General features: G+C 41.3%; 1 protein-coding gene across 6 annotated transcripts in view; it reads right to left on the bottom strand.

Annotated features, from left to right (window-relative positions):
* USP9X (ubiquitin specific peptidase 9 X-linked) overlaps window positions 1–26,009 on the bottom strand; it is a 157,773-nt gene that overhangs the window by 112,483 nt on the left and 19,281 nt on the right. For 4 of the 6 annotated variants that reach the window (XM_027607495.2, XM_027607496.2, XM_027607491.2 and 1 more), the window contains exon 1: window positions 20,970–21,101. The exons of 1 other annotated variant lie outside the window; for it this stretch is intronic. The gene's annotated coding sequence lies outside the window, so the exon portion shown is untranslated. Of the gene's footprint in view, window positions 1–20,969; window positions 21,102–22,202; window positions 22,323–26,009 lie in introns of those variants that run through there. One more of the 6 variants, XM_027607494.2, reaches the window with a different exon arrangement.

The raw sequence follows: 26,009 nt of genomic DNA on the forward strand, positions 1-26,009 counted from the left end.
TATTAGGTGTGTTAGACAAACACTCTTGTTAAAGGCCTCATAAAATTATTTTGCCAGAAGCAGTATGGTATACAAAAGCAAATTTTTAACCAGAAACATGAATTTGAACTTCTCTGATACCTACTGTGTGATCTTGAGCAAACTTCCCAAACCTCTTTGGGACTCAGTTTCCTCACCTGAGGATACAAGGCTATGGCTGTGATGATTAAATGAGGTAATGATTATCTTTAAATGCCAGAAGGTGTCCAGTGAAGTATTAGTTCCCTTTCCTAACAACATTCCATTGGAGGGGAGACATTTTTAAAGACAACTATTTGCAATTTAGTATCGAAGTGGAACATGAGTGTGGGTTTTGAAGTGAAAAAGACTTGGTCAAACTCTACTTTGCTACAAAACATGCAGCTTTGTAATGGGATTTAGCTCACTGGCAAATGCCAGCAAACACACCTGCAAGTCATGTTAATTCAGAAGCAATTTTCCCCTCAAAACACTGATGCCTTGCACCAAATAACAGCAGCAGTATGAGGGTGGGGGATAAAGGTCTGAACTGGAGAGCCATCACCCCACATTCTTCTTGGCTCAGTCTGGCTACATGCTCTGCCTTGGAAGTACATATACTGTTCTTTCTGATCTTTGTGCATTTTATTTCCCCCATGTGCTCCCTCACTCCATGACCTCAACGGTTCCCTATATGGAAGGGTTCCATTAGGTTACCAGTTTTTAATAAGTCCTATATTTACTGTAGCTTGTCAGGAATTCAAGATGTTTTTAACTGTGCTGTTTATTTTATTAGAATTTTTATTGTTTCTGTTAGTGCTCTAATTACAACGTTACATAGCTTTTGAGTGTCTTAACCCTATTTTCCCCCTATAAATCCAGTTACATTTTGGTGCCTGATTTTGCAGACCATGAGGTTTTTCAGCAACGACAATGTAAAAGACATGCCTGTAATAGGTAGTGTTTAATCTCGAAGTATCACTCCCCCCGCCCCAAATTGGCTAATACCTTCAGAGATTATTGGGAAGCTTGAATGGGAGAATGTATGTGAAGTGCCTTCAAAATAGAAGGTACCCAATAATTAGCAAGTGTTCTAACAAGTGCCAGTTTCTTCTCCCCGAAATGCCAATTAGATGATAAACTCTATTTTTGAACCTTCCCAGACTCCTGATGAATATGATCTTTAGATCAGTTCACGGGAAAAGTATTCTCAACTATAAATTACCAGGATTCTATGCTCCTGATATATGTATCACAATTGCTCAGGTTGATTTTTAAAATAAATGAACAGCCTCAACAGTTTTATACCAATATAGCTGCTTTTATTATTCTGTTGCGTTAACACAGAATCCTACCATATTCCAAAATTTTGTCCTACTTTTCAAAAAGTTTCAAATCAAGGATTATCTTAACATTTGTAAGACAACTCATAGCACAGTTTCCCTATCAGAATTTGTGCTGGCTCTAAGGAAAATGTGACAATAGGGAGAATAAAGAAACCATAATAAGACATCAAAATCATGTGGATCTACACGACTTACAAATTATCTGTTGAGTAAAAGAACCACACTTTCAGGTAGAAACATAAGCACATTTTTCATTTAATAAATAACCTACTAAATATGGATTGGCGTCCCAGTCACCTGACTCCAAGCACCAGATTTCTATCAACAATACCAAGCTGGCTCAAGTTTGCCAATTTTGGTTCTACCTTAACAGTATTTTTTAAAAACTAAATTACTTTCTATTTTAACACTGTTTAAACATATATAAAAATGAAATTAAGAATTAAACTCCTTATGCTTCTTGCCCTCCTACAAAACGAACTAAATACAAACAAAACTATTAATAATAATATAAAGTGACAGATGGCCCCATATTACTGACTGCTAAGGCCATGGGTTCCTGTGAGTTTTGCACAGCTATCCTACCACCATCATATGCCATGTGGGAGACTCAGCCCTCCTACTTAATTACATCACTGTGTATACATGGTGTGCTATGACATCATTTGTCCTTGAAACCAATGCATCATTATGTGGTAAGTCAGCCTCTGTTGTTCTCACTGTCCCACAAATCAAATGGTACAATTAAGCACCAATGCGTGAAAAACACAAAGCTAACGTTAAGTACTGAAATGGTGTGGCAGTTCTTGGGTACCTGGGTGGCTCAGTTGGTTAAATGGCTGCCTTCGGCTCAATTCATGATCTCAGAGTACTGGGACTGAGCCCCAGGTCAGGGCTCCCTGTTCAGTGGGAGGTCTGCTTCTCCCTCTCCCTCCCTTGCCTCTCTCCCTACTTGTGCACACACACACTTTCTCTCAAATAAACAAAATCTTTAAAAAAATTAAGAATTAAAAAATGGTGTGGCAGTTCTTGATTAGGAGGCAGTCCAAAATACATGTACTAATTTTAAAACAAGTCTGCTTTAACAAGAAAACATTTAACTTGAGCACAAAAAAGGCACCAAAGAGATACTTGTAAGGCTAGAACTTTGCAGGGAGTAGGGGAGGAGTGGCTTGAAGACCATTGAGATTTGGAAATTAACTGCTCCAAATTCAATTCAACCTCTTTTCTGCCCTTGAAGATTTCCCATTAAAATTGTTAAGCCCACTGCTGTCAGCAGGAAGGTCTCTCTTCTATTCTATCAAAAGTCTATTTCCCCTGTCACTGATGCTTACCTACTGGTTATGGTTCTGCCTACTAAAACAGAAAGTTAATATTCACCATTTTCTGCATTATGATACTTCAAAATACTGAGACTTACAGTGCATATCATCCAAACTGCTTTTCAAGAGGAAGATACTTCTACTTACATATTCTTTTATTTACTAAATCCTTACACAAAAGGGTGTGAGGTCCCATTAGATTCCAGTCCCTAAACAAATCAACCTATTAATAAGTGAGCAATGTTGACTTAAAATATTAGACAAAGTCACATACCACATATCACAGAAGGTGTAACTACTTATCAGTCTACTCTTTGTTAAATATCAAGATTAACTCAAAGTTATCTATTAATAGCTTTTTAACAGTCTTTATCAAAATTATAGTTAATACTTGTAAGTTACTAATTCAATCATGAAATGCTAATCCATCACACCGAAACAAGGACCTCATTTCATTTGGTCAACATTTTAAGAAAGGCAAATAGATTATCAATAATTACCATTTTCAATGTGCATCCTGTGGGTATTCTTTTTGTCTGAATCTTCCACAACTAGATTAAGTCACAAATGTAAAGAATTTGAAAAGGAAACCAAGGAAATGGAAATTCCTTTCAGTCAATGAGATGAATTTCACTGTATTTTAAGTTACACAGAATAGTTTTTTAAAGAACAGCCACGAGATCTAATTCACATATACCATATAAATCACCCATCTAAAGTGTACCAATTGGGGCGCCTGGGTGGCTCAGTCGTTAAGCGTCTGCCTTCGGCTCAGGTCATGATCCCAGGGTCCTGGGATCCAGCCCCGAGTCGGGCTCCCCTTTTGGAGGGAAGCCAGCTTCTCCCTCTCCCACTCCCCCTGCTTGTGTTCCCTCTCTCGCTGTGTCTCTGTCAAATAAATAAATAAAATCTTTAAAAAAAATAAAAATAAAGTGTACCAATTCTTTTCAGTTTATTCGGAGCTGTACAGCTATCACCACAATCAATTTTAGAACATTTTCATCACCCCAAAAAGAAACCCCATATCCATTAGTAGCTGTCATTCCCCATTCCCTCACCCCCAGCCCCAATCTAATCTTTTTGTCTTTATAGAACTGCCTTTTTTTTTTTTTTTAAGATTTTATTTATCATAGAGAAAGAGAGAGAGAGAGCACAAGCCAGGGAGAGAGGCAGAGGGAGAACCAGGCTCCCCACTGAGCAGGGAGCACGATGTGGGGCAGGACCCTGGGACCATGACCTGAGCCAAAGGCAGATGCTCAACTGACTGAGCCACCCAGGTGCCCCTAGAACTGCCTATTCTTGACATTTCATATAAATGGTATCATACAATAGTCTTTTGTGACTAGCTTCTTTCACTTAGCGTAATTATTTTTTAGGTTCAACCAAACCAAGTTGTAGCATGTATCGGTACTTCATTTCCTTTTATTGTTGAAAAATATTCCATTGTATAGTACTCATTTTATTTATGCATTCATTAGCCGATGGACATTGGCATTGTTTTTGTGATGTAATTTTATACATGTAGATGCCACTAAAAGATATCTAACAGAAAAATTATCCTTTAGTCTGTATGTACAATCCTAAAGGTTCAAAGTAACACTCTGAAGTACACCATGAAGGCTAATACTCAAATCAAAAGAGAAATATCAAAACTGGAAGCTGTAATACCAAGTTACTGAAAATGAAAATTTTAAGTCTATAATGTTGAAGCAAAAATGCAAACTCAACAATAAAAATTTTAAATGTAGCCTACAAATATAAAACATTCCAATTCAATTTTGGCATTCATTCCCCTTATTATAGTCAGACACTATTATTAAACAGAGGCCAGAGGTCAGCGATTATTTTTTGACATATTACAAATGAAATGAAAAGCAGAAGGGCTCCAGGCAAAGGAACCTCATCTTTAAAATGGGAGAGCTGCATGCTAAGGTCCCTTCCGGCTGTATTTTATTAAAGAGCAAATAGTGCCTGGGTGCTGTTGGCAAATACAAGGTAAAAGGTGGCCAAATTAATAAGAAGGAACAAGTGCTAACAGATAAAAGAGCTCATTCACTCAGGCATTATATACGGTAGTGGTTAAGAGTACAGATTGAAGATAAACCACCTCAGTTTGAATTCTTGTTCTGCGACTTACCTATATATCCAAGCTGAACAAATTCCTTAATATCTGTGTCTTGGTTTCCTAATATAGAGACAGTTTTATAAAAAAGAATAGCCATAGGGGCGCACCTGGGTGGCTCAGTCATTAAGCGTCTGCCTTCGGCTCAGGTCATGATCCCAGACTCCTGGGATCGAGTCCCGCATCGGGCTCCCCGCTCTGCGGGAAGCCTGCTTCTCCCTCTCCCACTTCCCCTGCTTGTGTTCCCTCTCTCACTGTGTCTCTCTCTGTCAAATAAATAGATAAAATCTTTAAAAAAATAAATTAAATTAAGTTAAAAAAAAAGAATAGCCATAAAGTGAAGCTAGGTGATAGGAGTTTATCTGCATCTTCGTATGTTTGATTTTTCCTTAATAAAAAGTTTGGGTGGGAGGATGGGTGAAATAGGTGATGGGGATTAAGGAGTGCACTTCCTGTGATGAGCACCAGGTGTTGTACGGAAGTGCTGAATCACTATATTGTACACCTGAAACTAATATTACACTGTATGTTAACCAACTGGAATTTAAATAAAAACCTAAGGGGTACCTGGGTGGATCAGTCAGTTAAGCATCCGACTCTTGGTTTCGGCTCAGGTCATGGTCTCAGGGTTGTGAGATCCAGCCCTGTGTCGAGCCCCATGTCTAGCTTGGGGTCTGCTTGAAGATTCTCTCCCTCTGCCCCTCCCTTCACTCGTGCACCCACTCTTTCTCTAAAATAAATAAAGAAAAACTTTAAAATATCTACAAAAGCTTCTCAGAAGAACAACACGTGAGCTGCATCTTAAAGAGTAACCATGAGTAGCAAAGTCAACTAAGCATATGTAGGGATGGAGGAGAAAAGACAAAAGCAGCAGTATGGAATAGGCTAATGTAGCTAATGTTAATAGTTCAGAATAAGCGGATCAGAAGACTAGCACCAATCACCTCAAGTACCATGGAGTGGCTTTCACCATTTCTCCTATCTCTGGCATTAGGTGTTACATTTTAACAAAGAAAATTTGGCCTATACAAAAAGCTCACTGATAAATAAAACATATGCAATCATATTAAAATAAATCAGATAGTCTTAAGGGTATTCAAGGATTATCTATATCCTTGCCCATGCCTTAAGACATGTTTATATAGGTGAAATCTGGTTAAATAATTAAAGGCAGGATGGAAAAAAAAAAATCTATGAAAAAGTCAATTTGCCTTGGTGAATGAATACCTGACTCCCTACCAAACCCTTAAGATATAATCATAAAAACGACTGTTTTTGCTCTTCCAGAATTTACCAAAGAAGGACAGCAAGTAAATGCTTTAAAATGCATTTCACAAGTGTGAATTTCACACACAAAAGATTCACAGCTAAGCTTAGACACTTACTGGAATGCATAAAGAAGTCCTGGACAGCGGAACCAATGCAGAATCAAGCAAGCTTCCTGTTTTATTATTTTTTCTCTCTGGACATTGAACACATTTGTTTTTATTTATTTTTTGGACTAGGCTCCATGCCCAACGTAGGGCTTGAACTCACAACCCCGAGATGAGGCGTCACATGCGCTACTGAGCGAGCCGGCCAGGTGTCCCCCATTTTTTTACCCTTTGACCTCCCGTTTCATCCATTAATCTCTTCCCCACCCCCACCTCTGGCAGCCACCAACCTTTTCTCTATATATCTGAGCCTGATTTTTGTTTTTTGATTCCACATATAAGAGATCATGTGGTATTTGTCCTTGACTGATTTCAGTTCGCATAATGCCTTCAAGGTCCATCCACACTGTCACAAATGGCAAGATTCATTCTTACGGCTGAGTAACATCCCATTGTATATACACATACAATGGAATAGATACATGCCACAATTTCTTTATCCACTTCTCCACTGATGGACACTTAAGAGTCTTTCTGTATTTTGGCTATTGTAAATAGCGCTGCAACAAACATGGAGGTGCATAAATGTACTCAAATTAGCATTTTCATTTTCTTCAGATTAATACCCGGTAGTGGACTTACTGGATCTCATGGTAGTTCTATTTTTAATTTTTTGAGGAACCTCCATATTGTTTTCCATAGTGGCTGCACCAATTTATATTCCCAACAGTGCACAACGGTTCCCTTTTCTCCACATCCTCACCAACACTTGTTATTTCTTATCTTCTTGCTATTTCTAAAGCCCATATTTTAATCTAAAGTACTGACTCTCTGAAGAGCAAAGATCTTTCCAGCCATACTCTAAAGCCAAACATGCATAATTTTCTTTAAATTAACAGCAATGCTTAACCCCATTATCACTATCAATTAAGTTCATTTAAAAAAAAACCTCATATTTTCAAGAATTCACTCAACTAGTGATTCCGAGCCACAAGAGGCTTCAAGCTGTCTACTAGCCAAACTTCAGATTTTATACGTAAGCAAGAGTTAAACAGCGGAAAAACTAGTAAGCATATGAAAAGGTTCTAACCATCATTAGATACAAGCAAATGAATATTTAGGCCACAATTAGAGATTCCTAAACCTCTACAAAACCAGCTAAAGTTAAAAGGACAATACTAAGTGTTGTTAAGGAAGAGCAATAGGAACTACAGTGGTGGGATTCTAAACTGGTACACCAACAACTTGGGAAATCTGTTTGGCAGTATCTACCAAAACTAAACGGATACATATCCTATAACCTAGCAATTCCACTTCTGGGTGTATACCAAAAGACATGTACTAAAATAATCATGACAACATTCTTTATAATTAGGGAAAACCCTATAAACAATCGAAATGTCCACAAACAGTAAAATGGATAAATCAGTCATGGTGTCTTTCATACGACGACTACACAGTAACGAAAAAGAAATTAATAATGTGGGGCAAAAGAAGCCAAAGACAAGAGTGCATATTCTATTATTTCATTTATATGAAGCTTTAAAAAACAAGTATAATTAATTCACTGAAAGACAGAAGGAGGGGGCACCTGGCTGGCTCAGTTGTTTGAGCATCTCTCTCTTGATCTCAGCTCAGGTCTTGATCACAACATCCTGAGTTCAAGCCCCCCCCAAATAAAATTAAAAAAGAGGGCGTATTGGGGTTTCTTTTCGGGGGGGGCGGCATAAAGGAGCCTTCTGGGATGCTGGAAATGATATATTGATCTAAGTGGTTGTTGTGCTCGCTTCGGCAGCACATATACTAAAATTGGAACGATCTAAGTGGTTGTTACACAGATGTGTACATTTGTTAAAAAAAAATCTTATCAAGCTACACATTTAAGACTCGTGGTCTTCACTATATGCAACTTATATCTCAAATTAAATAAAAATTTATAGTAGTTAAGCCACTTGAAAGATAATGTCAAACTTGCTTTGGAAGTCTAAGGCACTGGTTCTCAAAGTGTGGTCCACTGAGACCCTTTCAGGAGATCTCAAGAAGTCAAAATTTTTTTAACAATAAAACATCATTTGCTATCGTCACTGTCATTCTCTCTCCAGTATACAGTGGAGTTCTTCCAAAGGCTACATGATGTATTCTATGACAAGAGATTAAAGGCAGAATCTAGCTTTCTTCTGTTACACCAAACATGAGATATCTGCAAAAAATGTAGGACAATGCAATGCTGCTGCTCCCTTAATTCCTGTTTTCTTAGGAAAGCTATTTTTCATAAAAGTATTACTTACATTAACATGCAATGGGCTTGGGGCGCCTGGGTGGCCTAGTCGGTTAAGCGTCTGCCTTCAGCTCAGGTCATGATCTCGGGTCCTGGGATCAAGCCCCATGCTGGGTTCCCTGCTCAGTGGAGAGCCTGCTTCTCCCTCTCCCTCTGCTCCCTGCCCCCCCCTCGTTAGTGTGTGCTCTCTCTCAAATAAAATCTTAAAAAAAAAAAACAACATGCAATGAGTTTTACTTTTAAATGCATACACAAGTTTAAAGCTTTTCTTCCATTTTAACTTCCAAAATAGTAAACATCAAAGGATAGTAACTCAACATAAACAAAAGCTCTCTGAGGCCTCACTAAGTATAAAGGGGTCCTGAGAGCAGGAAGTTTGAGAATGACTGGCCTAAGGATATATAACGAAAATAATGAGCTTCTTTTGCTACTTCTCTTGTAGTGATGAAAAACAAGGTATTAACATTTTCTCTGAAACCATCTGCACCAGACAAATCACCGCTACTATATTTATCTGCATACTTTCATTCTCAATTCAGAAAAAACAACTTCTCCTGAATATTATTTTCCCTAGCTGGCTACATCATTTTTTAACAGCACTTTGTCCTTAAAGCTTAAGCTAGACTTCAGATGAAAACTTAACCAAACTTTAGGCTGCTCTGCCAGCAAAGAAATTATATCCTGGCTACCAAGTCTGTGCTTCCTAAATTCACACTACAAGCTGTTGGCCAAGCACAATTAGCCCATAAGAATCTAAATAAAATAAAGCCCTCCAGAAAAACCCAGACACACAGAGGAAAAACAAGTTAAAGGAAACACTGAAATTATTTTCTTATCCCTCCCTTTACACTTGTCAATCTAAACCCAACAACTCCTAAATCTCTTAACTCTTTTTTTTACCTTTCCCATTTTTCTTTACTTGAAAATTTTTCTTCTCCAGAATCCAGTTTTTTCCACATCTCTAGGGATAAAGATAAAATTAACTCAAAAAAAAAAAAAAAAAAGGTGGTAGCTTAAGTCATCTCTTGTCCAACACCATGGTTTACAGATAAGAGCAATGAGGACCCAAGAATTAAGTGATTAACAGAGAGAGCAGGATAACTGGAACTAAAACACAGCCCTTCTGACTGGAGTCCAGTACCCTCCCACTGACTATACCACTTTCAATTCAAATACGAATGCTGTTTTGAAACCAAAAAACCCTCCAAACTAGGAGCGAGTGGAATTAATGCAATTATTTAAACAGTAAGATTATTCTTCTACTTTTGTATATCAATCTAATTTAAAAGCTGTAAAATAATGCCTGTATAAACCATGGCGAGCCAACAGTTAACAGTCTCTGGATACCAGATTCTAGTTCCCTACATTTTAAGGGAGGCAGGAGGCAATGAAAGCATGTGCTTTGATAATCCACTGTTTAAGTAATGGAGCCACACTGGGGAAAATACAGTTATTCTATAACCCAGATTCCTCTCTATGACCTTTTGACACATATCAACAGTCAGAAGCTCTCAAGTGGAGAGATGAAATTGGGAATGGGGGAAGAGTTGAAGAAGGGAAAGACAATAAAGGTGCTTTGCTTTCCAGCTCAACACTCCCTTCAATGATGGAAGCCAAAATCAAATTAGCAGCAACTCCCTCATTCAAGGGGAGTCCCAGGTTATCTCACGTCCTTTACTCCATTCCCTCAACCATTCTCTTATCATCTCTCAGCCAAAGTGTTAAAAATACTGCCTCAAATACTCCTGGCTCCCCACCTCTTCTGACATGTCTGCCACAATGCCATCAGAATTATCTTTCAGAAACACAAACCTAATCATCTCACTTAATTTAAAGTCCATCTCATTACCCTAAAAACAAAACAGAAGTGCCCTAATGTGGCACCCAAGTTCGTCCCTTGTGATATAGCCTCACCTCCCATAATCCCTTCCCTCTCAATTATCTCCAACGCTCCTTCTACATTCTACTACTAACTTTTCTCTAAAACACTGAAGTTTCACTTCCATTCCTCCATTTCAAGTAGTGGTTCTCAAATTTTGTCCCTAGGACACAGTTGGCAATGTCTAGAAACATTTTTAGTTATCACAATGGGGGGAGGGGGCAACAGGTACTAGTGGCATCTTGTGGGTAGAGGCCAGAAAGGAATAGCACAGCACCCCACACAACAAAGAATCATCTGGCCCAAAATGTCAATAGTGTTAAGGTTAAAAACCCTGATCTTGGGGTACCTGGGTGATTCAGTTGGTTAAGCATCCAACTCTTGGTTTCAGTTCAGGTCATGATCTCAGGGTCGTGAGATGCAGCCCCACATAGGGCTCCACACTGCGTGGAGCCTGCTTGATATTCTCTCTCCCTCTCTCTGCCCTTCCCCCAGCTCCCCCACCCCCACCCCTCGCATGTGTGCACATGCGTTCTCTAAAAAACAAAATTAAACAAAAACCAACAAACCAACCCTCATCTCGAGTTGCTCCCTCTACCCAGAAGTCCCTGCTCTAATTCATAGGGCCACCAAAAGAGTACACTTCTGAAGACCAGCAAACCTCGCTCAACCTCAAACTACAATGATTTCTTCATCTCTTCTACTACTCCATTTTTCACACCTCTATGTAACATAGCACTTATCACATGTATAATTAATTGTCTAGCCTACTAGACAATAAAACTTAGAAAGTAAGAATTAATCACCTTTGTATCCCTTGTGCCAGTATGGTATTAAATGAATGAATTCATTGTTATAAGAAAGCAATCACCCAATCCAAAGCCTTCACTTTACGATTTCATGGAGGTAAAGGAACTTCCTCACTAGTTGGTAGAGGAATTACAGCTGTAACCTAAGCCTTTTGACTGAGATTAGAGCTCTTTACTACCTACTATACCACTCTCTCAATCAGGCTGAGGGAGGTTGTGACCACCTACAAAAGACAGTTCAGACTTAAGACTATCAACGGAGCCTCAGGAACTTCCAGAGCCACCTTCCAGGGGCTTTATCTGAAGAAACACAAACAAAAAGTAGTAGAGTAAGTTAAGGCCAAAAGAAAAGCACAGGAAAAATGCTACCAGAATTCAGAGACGGTAAAGACCAATTTCCAACTAAATTAGAAAATACTTCACAGGCGTCTGGGTGGCTCAGTTGGTTAAGCGACTGCCTTCGGCTCAGGTCATGATCCTGGAGTCCCGGGACCGAGCCCCACATCGGGCTTCCTGCTCAGCAGGGAGTCTGCTTCTCCCTCTGACCCTCTTCCCTCTCATGCTTTCTCTCATTCTCTCTCTCCCTCAAATAAATAAATAAAATCTTTAAAAAAAAAGAAAAAGAAAATACTTCACGAACATAGCCTGTGAGCTAGACACTGGAGGCTAGCCACAAAGGGGAGATGGAGCTCCAAGAAGTAAAACCACGAGAATAGGAAAGGCTGGGGCATCCACATCAAGTATGGATTGTTTGATTAGATGGGAGAACAAGAAATCACCTTGGAAAAGCAGACTGGAATTATGTCAGAATGACCTCTTTTGGATAGAGCTGCCATGGTATATTTTGGGCAGTATTTTTTAATTTTTAAATAAGTCCTACATGCAACATGGGACTTGAACTAACAACCCTGAGATCAAGAGTCGCACATTCCACCGACTGAGCCAGCCAGGTGCCCCAATTTTGAGTATGCGGGGAGAGATAAGGAGATACCTGAACACGATCCTTGTGGCTGTGTAGATGAACAAAAACCAAAGAATCTTGCCATTTCTCCTTTCACTGACACGATTCTTCTTCCCATGATGCACGGAGAATAACTAAGGTAATGCTTGAGTAGGAGCAATTTGAGACAGCTGACATTTATATGGCTCAAATAATGACATCCAGTCAGACAAGGAATACACCTGCAGGGAGTACATTAGGTTCCTCCTCCAACCCTCAGCCTGGACTTACAATCCCTTTCACCCCAGCTCAACACACTCCAAGTCAAAAACTCAGAAGAACTTTGGATAACTGATTTATATCTACAAAGGATATAGTAAACAACTATATACATACTGATTAAATAGGAGTAAATGAGTTTTTCTGCAACCACTTTCACAAGAGCCTAGGCAGTACTCTTCCCTTTCATACAGAATGCATTCCTGAGAATGTGATAGATATCAAATATTCCAAAACCAAACAATAGATTCACGTGTTCTTAGAGGTTTTTCCAACTCTGAGTGCAGGAAAGTATCATAAGCTTTACTACACATTTGCCATACTTAATTTCCTGTGTCAGTGTAATTATTTCATCCACCACTGAACAAAGTCAACCAACATAACCAATGAGCACAACCTAACCCAGTAATGTTAAAAGACTTATATTCCTAATCAGTTCCCTGTCTCAAGGATATTAAGTTTGGAAATTCCAGCTGATACAAATAGGAAACTTATCCTAAAAAGGATACTGAAGAAATAAAATAGAGGTGTGAAAGAATAAGGAGTGTGTGGAGAATTGGGCGAATCAAGTAAATGAAGGATGGGGGGGGATAAAGAAAAAAAATAGCGGGAAATTAAGTTCTATTATATGAAAATCAACTCATAATTAAAGTTTGCAGCAGTGTTTACAAATGCAGTAGCTAAAAAAGGAGCAGGGGAGGGAGGAGGGACATGAAAACTGTCTCCTAGGCAGGATGAACAAATGGCACACACTCAAGTCCTACGGCAGGAGTAAGTGGAGGCACAGGACAGCAGACACAGGATACATGACTTAGTGAATTATGTAACTGATGAGAACTTTTGATTTAACACACATCTAAATAATATGGTTGCTTCTACATGATGGAATTATCAAAGGTGGGGTTTGTGTCTTCCTTTTGCTTTTATTCCCTCGTGCTCCCCAAACATTTTAACAGAATACATTAATTTCATAATCAGATGAAAATTATGAAGTATGTAACATCTTTAGAAAGCCTTCCATCAAATAACAAACTGGTTTAAGTACTTAAAAGCAAGCTTTGGGGGCGCCTGGGTGGCTCAGTCGGTTAAGCGTCTGCCTTCGGCTCAGGTCATGATCCCGGGGTCCTGGGATCGAGCCCCACGTCAGGCTCCCTGCTCAGCAAGGAGCCTGCTCCTCCTCCTGCCACTCCCCCTGCTCATACTCTTTGTTAAATAAATAAAATCCTGAAAAAATAAAAATAAGCTTTGGTGAATCTGAAAAATTCATTTATACAGAACATTATCCCCTAAGACATCAAATTAATGAAGTATTTATTTTGTAATGTCTCCTTCCAATTTAGCTTTCCTTTAACGAGCATCAAACACCACTGCCCTGCTTTCAAAATGGTGCTTTTTGTTTCACAGACTCTAGCTCTAAAGGGTTTGTGGAAACTGACTTTTTTTTTTAAGGATTTTATTTATTTGCGAGAGTGTGTGTGCGTGCGGGAGCAGGGGGAGGGGCAGAGGGACAAGCCGACTCACCACTCAGTGGGGAGCCCAACTCAGGGCTCAATTCTAGAGCCCCGAGATCATAACCTAAGCCAAAGTCAGGCAATCAACTGAGTCACCCAGGTGCCCCAGAAACTGATTTTTAAACTCACTAACCAGTATATAGACAGGAACAATTCTGTTTTGCTCACCTTGTATCCCTGTTATCTGGTACAATACCTACCACGTAATAAGTGTTTAACATGTAAGTGCAGAATTTAAAATAAAGTAAAAAATAAAAAGGATTCAAGAAAAATTAGACAAAACTATAAGCCTGAAGAAAAATAAGATATGCTAGAATTAATCTCTAAGCCAGTAATTCTCCAATGGCGGTTCCATACTTGGGAACTTGTTAGAAATAAATATTTTTTTTTTTTAAAGATTTTATTCATTTACTTGACAGAGAGAGACAGAGAGAGAGGAAACACAAGCAGGGGGAGTGGGAGAGGGAGAAGCAGGCTTCCTGCGGAGCAGGGAGCCCGATGTGGGGGCTCGATCCCAGGACCTGGGACCATGACCTGAGCCAAAGGCAGACGCTTAACAACTGAGCCACCCAGGTGCCCCAGATATATATACTCTTGAGCCCCCATCCCATACTTACTGAATCAAACGCAGGGGGCCCAAATATCTATTTTAACAAACCCTCCAGGCTTTAGAACTTTGCCCTAAACCAGGGCTGGCAAATTATGTTCACAGACCAAATCCAACTCCTGTTTTTGTACAGCCCACAAGCTGAGAATGCACTTCACACAGGAACATTTCCAACCAGTTTAATGACAGGGAACACTAACTTTAAATCCTCCATTATGCAAAAAAATGTATTTATGAGCCCCCCCATTCTATTCTTACCAGACCTGAATTACAAATAATTGCACCATCATATTTTAAATTTCACCAATAGAAAACTGATCTAACATCCTCAATTTCGCCTCTTAGCATGCAAACCTATTTCCGATCTGGCTTTTTACAGAAAAGTCTGCTGATCCCTGATTTGAATTTGGGAGGTATTATCAAGCAAGGAGAACAACCAAATCTTTCTACACTACCTTGATCAGGGACAAAATACACGGTTAGATACAACATGGGTCTAATACCATGTAATAATTTCCATGCTTTCTGGTGTCTAATTGCGTAGAGGTATTCAGTTCTTAGAAGTAACCGAGAGAAAAGACCCCAACAGAAGAGAGATAACAACCTAAACTCTGAATAAACACCAAAGTCAGCAGGAAGGAAATTGGCATAAGTAGGATAGGAAAGGGAGTCTTCTACTCCTTTTTTTCGTCTAAACTTTCTCTTCCTACTTTACAGGGTTTGCAACCAAGGATGGGATCCAAGACAACCAGCTCAAAATCATGCCAAGGAAAACAGTTCCTCTGATAATGGCTGACCAATCAATATGGGTCTAGTGTTCAAAACTTCTATGATTGATCAGTTACAGAAGGATAAACTGAAAGAAACCAAAATGTGATGATACATCAATTTTGTATGCAATTCTAGGTATTGGGAGTCAAATATTCCTCCAGATTTTGCCATTCAGGCAGTTATTGTAAAGATTATTCTATATGCTCCATAATACACAAAGGTAAAGGACAGAATTGCTGACCTTATTACCCATTATCCATCACCAGAGAGAAATTTAAGTGTGAATTTTAGGATGGTGACTACAAAGGTAATGGAAATCAAAGAATAGTTACTGTGCCTTATTAAATATGCTAAGAGCTTCATGCAGAACGTAGTCTATGCACACTATCTTAGTCAAGTTACTTCAGCAGCCATGTTCTTCATCTGAAAAACAAGGAGTTTGAGATCTAAGACTCCTTTCAGGACTGCTCATCATAAAAGAGTTATCAGGACGCCTGGGTGGCTCAATCGGTTATGCATCTGCCTTTGGCTCAGGTCCATGATCCCAGGGTCCTGGGATCGGGTCCCACATCAGGCTCCCTGCTCAGCAGGGAATCTGCTTCTCCCTCTGCCTCTCCTCCCAGCTTGTGCTCTCGCTCGCTCAAATAAATAAATAAAATCTTTAAAATCAAATAAATAAATAAAAATAAATGAATAAAAAAATTATCAGGTCAAGTTAAGTGACTCCAAGTAATAAAGAGAATTAGGAAAAAAAAATAGAGAAATCATACCGCAATATAATATGGTGAACTGACTATTCATCCAACAAATAATTACTGAATATCTATGTGCCAGGCACTTTCTAGGTACTAGAGATGTATCAGTGACTTAGAATCTTGAGTCTGATGAGATGAATGCCACAAATCTAAAATTTGGAGGACAAAAATCGAAGCATCTGAACAAAATAATTAAAACAAACAAAAAAATACACACCAACAGCATAGAGGTAACTGACGGAGCAGCAATACAAAAAAGGAACAGCAGGAGGAAGGGTTGGACACCAGAGTATTTAATTCCTGGCCAAATATTAAAAGCACTGCAAATACAGCTATTCCTAAACTCAATATGCAAGAATTCTAATCCATTTCTACTGTACCTGACTTTTGTGTTCATTGGAGAAGACTGGAGATCAGCTTGAATTTCTATTGAAAAGAAACTCAAAGATAAAAGGAAAACTCCACTGGATTATACCATAACTAGGTAAATTTCTTATAACAGAATTCAGTCTCCATCTATGAAGCACAATAAAGAATGACAAAATTAGAGCTAGGAAAGACTTTGGAGATCAGCCAGTCCAATGCTCCTCACTTCCTACAACATAAGCTTCTAGACAATAGCAATCTCTAGAAAAGTACCTGGCACATAGATGCCCAATAAATATTTGTTGGATAAAAAGCAAACTAATGCCTTAAAACAGGTATTAATAAGCTAGTATGAGAGCTGTAACCTTAACTCCAAGAAGGTGCTCATAAGAGATAATGAATTTTTGCGGGCGTGTTGTGTGTATGTACATAAAACTCTGGAATCCTGAACTGTTAATCTAGCTTCTGAACTTTTTTGCTACTTTGTGTCTGGAATTTTTGGCAGTGTGAGTGGCAAAACTAAACTCATACTGCCTAATGGTAGCACACAAAACTCAAAGTCTCAGATCTTCCCTTTCCCTCAAATGAAGTGCAAAGAACCCCCTAGCTGCACATCAGAAATATTTTTTGTTTTTCAAATGCCTAGTTTCTACCCCAAACTTAATCATAATTTCCAGAGCGTTAAGACCTAGAAAATTAGCTTTTTTTAATTTTTGGAAAATAATTTTGAAAAAGCTCTACAGGTGATTCTGATCCACAGCTGAGGCAGAAAATCATTGTTAGACAATAGCTGGAAATAGAATTAAAACCCATCTGCTGCTGCATACACGTATAGTGTGTGCGTGTGTACTGAAGCCCACAAGACACAGGCACATATGAAAAATAAATTTAGGTAAGATATCTTAAAAGTATACTTTTTCACTTCTTATTCCTTGAAAGTATATTACATTGGTCATTATATTCAATAGTAATAATTCAAACTCCAATAAACGTAGTATCAGAAGCTCTATGAAGTCGCCTTCCTTTTGATACTTTATACCACAGAAAATAAGACTACAATGACCATTAACAGAAAGATCTTTGAGATCTTGTGCCGCATTAAGAAAGCTCATAGATTCCACATTAGCAGGCTTTCCCCCCAGCCTCAGTACAGAATTTAACACAACAGACCAAGAGAATTAAGAGAAATAAACACCAAATAAAAGCGTTTACTGCTATTTCATTTAATCCATAACATTATTGAGTGATACTACAAAAATGCAAAATGAAACCCTTAGTTTTAAAAACTGTTTGTGAAAATTATACTGATTTTAAACTAAGCTAAACAAAACTCAGAATTTTCAAATTGAGATAATAGAAGTTCACATGATACTAAATGTTCATTTATGTGATCATTTAAATAAATTACTGGGAAACAAATGCCTGGATTTTACATCTTTTAGGAACGTTATGTTGCCTAACATTATTTTAGTCATAAACACACCCACCAACTAATCAACCAGAACATGTTGGGAGACATATGGAAAAGGAAGAACCTACTTGCTGCAAAGCTTTTAGCACCTCTCTGGCTAACTGGTTATTTCCCAAATTGCAGATGATTGTCATATTTTTATCAAAATTTTAACCTAAAGCTACTCTGGTTCAGGAAACAAACGAAAGTTCCAAATGTTTTTTAAAAACAGTGATCAGTGTCATTTTACTAATGTGGCACCGTAGCTGAAACACCACTGGTTGACAGACCTCAATCCCTCACCTGTATGATGAAGACAATACTATTTATGTTGATAAATGAAAACATTTAAGAAAAAAAAAATCCATCTTATTTATCTGCTTGAAAGTTCAATAAGAACATACTAACAGCATTAACAGTGGTATTCAACCCTGACTGCATGAAAATCACCTACAGTGGTTTTAACATAAACCTTTGCCCAGGACCCGTATCAGACCTAATCAGTCTTATCAGACCTAATCAGTCTTAGGGAGGGAGATCCAGGCATCAGTTCCCCCCCACCCAAACTCCCCTAAGTGATTCTAATGTGCAGTAAAGGGTTGAGGGTCAACGCATTAACCCTTTCCCAAACACTAACGTTAGACCCTATACTAAGACAAGAACTTAGCAACAAACAAAAAAAGGGGGGGAGGGACTAAAATCCCACCCCCCCCCGATTTTTAGGAAAAAAAAAATTTTTTTTTTTCAAGATTCACAAAACATACCAGCAAGAGGGAAAATATAATGCAGGCTATTATGAAACCATCACATTATTTTAGAAGTCAAAAACAAACAGAACAAAACAACCCCACCAAAAAACAAAAAACCCAACTAGCTCAAGAACCACAGAATAAGATCCATTCCGAATTGCCAAGACTTACAAGACTGATCTTTAACACGCCATTATGTTTCAAACAACTTTCTTAACCTAATTTAAACAAAGATTGGTTTCAATACTAAAATCCTGGAACTTTAGTATAAAAACTTTATTAAAGTTGACCTTATAAAATAAACTGAAAGGACCCTTGCTTGTATCCAACTAATCAAGCACTTGACTAGCAAATTCATGACAAACATCCATTTTCAAAAACTATAAACAGCATTATTAATACCATCTCAAAAAAATTTATCTTTGAAGAGACATCCACGAAATCCCTCATCTTCTTAAGATGTCAGAATATTTATTTCAAGAGCCTGGAAAAAAAAAAGATCCAGAGTAAATCCTACTTGAGCATTCCATCGATAAAACAAGAGAACTATGGAACACCAACAAGAGATTACAATTTGGTGAAAGGTAAAATCTGCCCTTCAAGGTAATTTTCTGAAGAATCCAGATTCTCACATGTACTGTTCTTGCCATTCTTCAGTCCCTCCAGAAATTTTCCCTCTCAGAAACTACAAGGTCAGCAAACAAAGGAAGAAATAGCATGAGAACATTAAGATAACATGTTAAAAATTCCAAGTTGAACGTCCGTGCAAAAAAATACAGGAAAAAGGGTAGGGGGAAAATATTCGTATACCCCAAATGCCTTATTTTTTAAAATAAAGAAAACAAAATGTAATAAACATTGAGTTCACCTTTGGAACACCAATTCCAGATACTTCTGATTGTCACTCTATGCAGGCCCTGGAACAATAACGCTTAATCTTTAAGAACTTGGGAGGCATTTGCTGAAGCCAAAATGGCAGCCCACTGAATCAGTAGACCAGGGAGATCTAAAGGAGAGTTTGCAGTCTCTATTTTTAAATTCAAGTGTACGGATTAAGAAAGCCAAGCTAGTCATGGTTAATGAGTCCTTACTATATAATCACTAAGAGTAGATAATGAGCTCCAAGAGAGGGTTAAGTACCTGCTGAAAAGTTTCCTAATCAATAGATACAGCCCAGATTCTTCCTCAGAAGTGAAGGTATACAAACATTATGTAGATTTAGGAGGCTCGTGAGTTTCCAGGTAAAAGACGGCTACAAATATTTCCCTCCGCCCAAAATGAGGCACGAATATTTACAACTACAACTCGCTCAGTTAAATTTAAAGACAGTCCGAAGAAATTACACACACCTGTAAACTGCACGATGGAAAATCCAATTAAGGTTATAACTATGGTACTTTCAAAAAATATGCTTAGTTTAAGCAGGTTCTATTGGAAATCTTAAAAATTTCCCGTGTAAGTTCCAGTCCCCACAGAAGTCCCTACAACGATTACAAAACAATGTATACACCTGCTCCGTAACTCTTAGTATTTCACAATGAATGAAAAATAAATTTATCGAACCCGAAGCCTCGTACCACAAGAAATCTGAAGGGTTCGTTATCACCAAGCTCACAGAGACTAATATTTTTGGCAGAAATAGTTAAAAATAGAAAGGTGGTGGGTTCAAGGTAGCTGGGAGGCGATTTCTGCATCAAAACATCTTTCGCGGCTTTGGCCCTCAGCACATGAAGGGGGACGAAGGAGGTGTAGGAGGCCGATAACCCGGCTCAGGCTCCCAGTCCACAGGGCCGAGAAGAAGCTGACTGTTATCGCGGGAGGGTGGGGGCGGGGGCGGGGGTGGGGGGAGGCGGACAAGTCGTCTGGCCTGATAGCCAGGCGTAGCCGAGGCCTAGCTCTGCCGCTCCAAATCACTCCACCTCAGTAATGGCGTTTGGTGTCAAGTGGAACGAGACTGGGGAGGAGAGCGGCCGCGACTCAGCCGAGCGCCGGGCCGCAAGCCCGGGAGCCGGGGGCCAGTAGCCCCCGCCGCCGACCCCGGCCCCCGGGCGCCGATGCGGGGGCGGCACGCCGGGCCCGGCGACTCCATCCTCCTACTCGGCCCCAGACAGGGCTGGAAGGGGGAGGAGGGGGAGGGACGAAGCCGTCAGCCATTTTCCCTTACAGTCCAAAACACACAGACACGCTCCCGGGACGCCGGCTCGGCACGGAACGGAGCCCCGCGCCCCCACCCGCGCCGCGCGCGTTCGCCCAGCCCGCGGCGGAGGAGGGGGAGCCGGGAAGCCCCCGGCCCGGCCAGCGGCCGGCCGACGGAGGAACCGTGGGCTCGCACACCCCCCTCGCCCTCCTCCCCTCACTTAGATCCAGCTGTTGGCCCCGGAGAAGCGCGTCGTCCCGGCGCGGCAGGCTACTCACCGCACGACACAGGCGTCTTCTCTTGAAACAGGGCACGCGGAGGCAGCAAACAGCTGCAAGACTCAGTCCCAGGACAAGGCCGACCCTGGGTGCATCCCAGGCCCGGGGCTGACTGGCGACAAAGTGTGCCGAGAGGCTGCGGGCGTGAAGACCAGGGAGCTGCACAGGGGGCGCCGGAATTCGCTGGTCGCCGCGCCCGCCCTGCAGCAGCGGTGGCCGCGGCCGCCTCCTCCTCCTCCTCCTCAGCCGGCGGCGGCGGCGGTGTCCCTCTTCCCTCTTCTCCCCTCGGGCCGGGGCTCTCAGAGCTCAGACGGGCTCCGGGCGGTGCGTTTCTCCTGCGTCACCTCCTCCTGCTCCTCCTCCTGCAGTGGCGGCTTCACCTTCCCCTGGTCGCCGCCTCTGTCCCCACTCCGGGCCTGGTCGCTTTGCTGCGGCTCGCTCCTCGCTCCCGGCGCCGACCGGAGCACCGGGGGCTGAGGCGGCCGCCTCCCGGGAGAGAGGCGGCAACGGCGGGCTCCCGCGAGGCCTGTGAGCTGAGCAACGCGGGGAGGGGCTCCGCGCGGCAGAGGCCCGGACGGGCCGGGTGCTGGGAGGTTGCGGCTCCGGCAGCCGCGGAGACTAGCTTCCGCAGCCGCGGATGCCCGTCCTCGCCAATATGGCGGATCCGGCAAACCAAAAAAAAAAAAAAAAAAAAAAAGAAAAGAAAAGAAAAAAAAGAAAAAAAAACGCTCGGCCAGTGGCGGCGGCGGTAGCGGCGGCGGCAGCAGCACTAGTGGCGGCGGCGGCAGCAGCGCGGCGGCGCAGACTCCCACTAACCCCAGCACCGCCCAAAGCCCTGAGGATCCCCGCCCCCGTCAAGCCCCGCCCCACAGGGCCCGCCCCCTGGCCCTCCTCTCCTCCTTCTCCCTACCCCGCCCCCCCCCCGCTCAGCTGCTCCTTCTGCTCCCTTCTCCTACACCCCGGGCCGTCGAGCCAGGGGGAGTTGCGTGTGTTACCAGGGAAGCCGGGCCAGGCGCGAGGCGCTTGTAACCCGGAGAGCTGGAGTGGGGGAGGGGAACACAATGCGGTAGAGATTGTTCACGCAATACCGTTTTTTCCGGCCGGCCCCTCCAGGGTCGCGCTACGACCGGCAACTGTGTTCCAAACCCCTCATATAGGGAGGGGACTGAGAACAGAGGTGACACGAGGACAGGGACAAATGGGGAAAGGGAAGTGCGGAAGGCTCTGGCATACCACGGCGGAGAAGGAACTGGGAGATCTGGCAGTGTGTGGCCAGGACAGGGTTAATCGCGCGAAACGCAGCTGCGTCGCTCAGAGTTTGACTTGGGCCGCTTGTTTTTGTTCCATTGTGAGCCGTGGCCCCGCCGGCGAGTGCCCGGATGATGACGTCACCAGTCTCCCCCTTTTTCCGGGATTGTGGGGGGAGGGGCAGCGGAAAGACGAGATCTTGAGACCACGCGCTGGGCGGTCGCACCCGCGGTGCGTGGGGGGGTCCCGGGGGCAGAGCTGACCCGCGTCACTAGGCCCGTAAGCCAGCCAGGCCCATTGGGCGGGCACCTTGGGGGTGGCAGCAGTGCGAGGTCTCCAGGGCCTGGCCACCTGCTCCGCGCCGATAGGGAGAAGGTGTGGCTATCTCCTGCGGGGTAGGGGGGAACATGGGGGGATTGGGGGAGCCTCCCACCCCCATTCTATGAAGCAAGTGCTCTGAGAAACTCATTCACATGATCCTGCAGCATCAGTACCTGACAGCGCTTGGGCGTCCTCACAACCTTACTGACTGTGACCGATCACCCTTTGAGTATAGGAGCCCTTAGAACAGCAAAGAAAAAAAGTGCCATGGAAGGCATAGCGACAAAACAGTACTGAACAGCAAGATTAGCCTCTTTTGCCAAATCATCAATACAATTCAGTGTTAGAATCGAGAAAGGCCTTAACCCAAGACATCCACCATGTATGTCATGGACTATTTTCTACATGTTTATATTCCAAAGTGAAGGTTATCGCTAATTTCAAATAAATGGTGTGCTTCAATCAATTCTATACAGTCTACCTTCGATGACCAAAGAGAAAAGAAATGCGGTTCCTAATTTACCAGATTTCCTTTAGACTTAAAAATGCTTTTGGACACTAAATGCAAAATAGCAAACCCTTGTAAAGTAAGATTATTATATTTTGAATGGAACAGAGTTAGATTTAGTTATGCTATAATTATGTTAATTTGTAATAGAGTTGTTAAAATGGAATCCAAACTAATTAGGGATGACAGCCCATTACTAGTATCTTAAATTTTAAAATCATTTCTCTGTACATTACTAGACTCATGTTTTCACCCCAAAAATTATCTAACAAGGTACTCAAGAAAAAATTCATAGCCCTAATAATTCGTAGCACATTTTACCTTGTTTTCATAATTATTTCCATGAATGGCTTTTCTTCTCCATTAGCTTATGAGCCCCTAAAGAGCACAGACTACCATCTGTGTACACTGTAGGTTTGTTAAACACATGATTTTACTTAATCCTCAGAACCCTGTGAGGTAGCCAGAACATACATTGCTATCTCTAATTTTAGATAAACAGAAAGGATAAGTGATTTGCCCATGATCACCAGACAGGATTGGAAAGTGTTGAACACCGGTCTTTTAACCCTACCAAAAGTGCACCTTTAACAAGGATGTCCACTCTCACCAATTCTATTCAACATTGTACTTGTGTTTCAAACCACAACAAGAAAAAGAACTAAAAGGCACACAGATTAAGAAAGGACCAATGAAACCACCTCTATCCTCTATTTGCAGATGACATGATCTTATATATAGAAACTGGGAAATCCACTACAGAAAACTATTAGAGCTTAAAAAATGAGTTTAGCAAAGTTTACAGGATATAAGATCAATAATAAAAAGATCAATTATATTTTTATATACTAGCAATAAACAATCTGAAAATGAAGTTAAGAAAACAATTCTATTACATCATTAACATCAAAAAGAATAAAATAGTAATGAATGAATTTAACAAAAGTGCAAGATCTGTACACTGAAAACTACAAACATCATTAAAAGAAATTAAAGATGACCAAAATAAATTGAAAAATAACCCATGTTCAAGGATTAGAAGACTTAATTTTGTTAAAATAGCACTACCCCCCCCAAGTTGATCTTCAGAGTCAACCCAATCCCGATCAAAATCCCAGCAGGCTTTTTTTTTTGCAATAAGCACATGAAAAGATGCTCAACATCACCAGTCTTGAGGGAAATGCAAATCAAAACCACAATGAGCTACCACTTCACACCCATTAGGATGGCTATAATTAAAAAAAAAAGGAAAATAGAAAGTGCTGGCAAGGATATGGAGAAATTGGAACACTTGTGTGCTGCTGGTAGGAATGTAAAATGAGGCAGCTGCTACAGAAAACAGTTTGGCAGTTCCCCACAACCTAAACATAAAATCACCCTATGGACCAGCAATTCCACTCCTAAGTATAGACTCACAAGAATTGAAAGCAGGGACTCAGATACTTGTTCCTCCTTGTTCATGGCAGCACTATTCACAGTAGCCAAAATGTGGAAACAATCGAAATGTTCATCAATAGATGAGTGGAAAAACAAGATGTAGTATATACACACAATGGAATATTATTCAGACTTCAAAAGGAATGAAATTCCAACACAGGCTGCTACATGAATGGACCTTGAAAACATTATGCTAAATGAAAGAAGCCAGACACAAAAGGTCACATACTGTATGATTCCACTTCATAAGGTACCTAAAACAGATAAATTCATGGACAGCCAGCAGAACAGGGGTTACCAGGGGCTGGGGGAGGAGGGAATGGAGAGTAATTAATGGATAAGGGTGTTTCTGTTTGGGATGATGAAAAAGTTCTGGAAGTGAAAACTGCTGACGGGTGCACGACACTGTGAATGTACTCAAAGCCAATGAACGGTACACTTAAAAATGGTTAAAATGGTACATAAAATTACTTTTATGTTATATATATTTTACCACAATCTTTAAAAAGTGGTAAAAAATTCACTTTCATATGGTTTAGCCTATAAATGACACTCCCACCAGCAGTTCTAGGCAGAACTAGTCTGTCAAGTCAAACTCACCAGCAACTCACTCTTTCCTATGCTCTGTGAAGCTACCATGTGCAACTTGGCTCCCCGGGTGGGTGTGGCCTACAGGACTGCCCACTTTTGACACCTTCCACTCAGTTAATGGCCTAGGCAATGAACAGTTTCTTTTTTTTTTTTAAAGATTTTATTTATTTATTTGAGAGAGAGAGAATGAGAGATAGAGAGCACAAGAGGGAAGAGGGTCAGAGGGAGAAGCAGACTCCCTGCTGAGCAGGGAGCCCGATGTGGGACTCGATCCCGGGACTCCAGGAAGGATCATGACCTGAGCCAAAGGCAGTCGCCCAACCAACTGAGCCACCCAGGTGCCCGGCAACGAACAGTTTCAAGTTAAAAGAACAGGTTCAATGCCATCGTGCAAGCTCCTTAAAATCCATATAGTCCAGGCCTTCCTTCTTCCTTCATTTTGATTTCTCGCTCTTTTTTTAAAAAAGATTTATTTGAGAGAGAGAATTTGCGCCTGCACAGGGTCGGGAGGGGAGGGGCCAAGGGAGAGGGTGAGAGAATTCCAAGCAGAGTCGCCACTGAGTGGGGAGCCCCATGTGGGGCTCGATCCCAAGACCCTGAGGTCAAGACCTGAGCAAAAATTAAAAGAGTTCAGCCCTTAACTGACTGAGCCACCCAGGCACCCCTTGGTTTCTCGTTTCTTTTCTCTTTTCTTAAGATTTTATTTATTTAGGGGTGCCTGGGTGGCTCAGTCGTTGAGCATCTGCCTTTGGCTCAGGTCATGGTCCCAGGGTCCTGGAATCTAGCCCTTCATCGAGCTCCCTGTTCCGCGGGAAGCCTGCTTTTCCCTCTCCCACTTCCCCTGCTTGTGTTCCCTCTCTCACTGTCTGTCAAATAAATACATAAAATATTTTAAAAAATATATTTTATGTATTTATTTGAGAGAGGGCAAGAGA

Source organism: Zalophus californianus, chromosome X (genome assembly GCF_009762305.2).
Source record: "Zalophus californianus isolate mZalCal1 chromosome X, mZalCal1.pri.v2, whole genome shotgun sequence".
Classification (NCBI taxonomy): domain Eukaryota; kingdom Metazoa; phylum Chordata; class Mammalia; order Carnivora; family Otariidae; genus Zalophus; species Zalophus californianus.